This window comes from Musca vetustissima, unplaced genomic scaffold (assembly GCF_032173495.1).
Source record: "Musca vetustissima isolate MV318-11 ecotype Yass unplaced genomic scaffold, APGP_CSIRO_Mvet_v1 utg12127, whole genome shotgun sequence".
Lineage (NCBI taxonomy): Eukaryota > Metazoa > Arthropoda > Insecta > Diptera > Muscidae > Musca > Musca vetustissima.
Window position 1 is genome coordinate 407,549 of NW_026882703.1, and position 740 is coordinate 408,288.

Here is a 740-nt window from a genome sequence, read left to right on the forward strand (position 1 = left end):
CATACAACTCTTCTATATATATATATAGAAGACCTCTAAAAGTCGACCTCCATGGATCGCAATATAACCCCAATAAGTCGTATTTTAAAATACACCCTCCTGTATATTGAAATAACTTCTAGAAGTTAATACAATTAATTCGAGAGGTCTTCCAATTTCTTCAAAAGTCCATCTGAACTCTACCATGTGTCGGCATCCTAAAAGTACACACCACACATGAATATATTTTCAAAATTGATTCAATCTCCCTTCACCCTGTAATAAAGTCTATTTGTGGATTGTTCAATTAAAAGTAAGATGTGTGTCAAACTATAGAAAATTTTATTAAAGAAATCCTTACATTCATTCGATCTATTTAAAATAAATTTTAAAGTAATTTTCCTTTTTTCCCAAGAGGCATCCAATACAAAAGAAAAGCCTCTAGAGGTAATTCATAAAAATATGAAATTTTGAAAGACTGTAAAAATGTTGCATGAGACCTTCCCATATGATTAAATCCTAAAAGTATGCACCATACAGGCATGCATTTTCAAAATGTAGTCGAAAAGGAATAGGAAATTGGAAATCCTAGACAACCAATTGTGGCTATAGAAATAATCGTAGAAAATTCGATTAAAATAAACCCTACAACACTTTTATACATAAAATACCTCGAGAAAATTAATTCTGTAGATCTTTCCCTTTTGAAATCTCTCCAAAGACCCACATCAGACCTCATCCATATGACGACATCCTAAAAG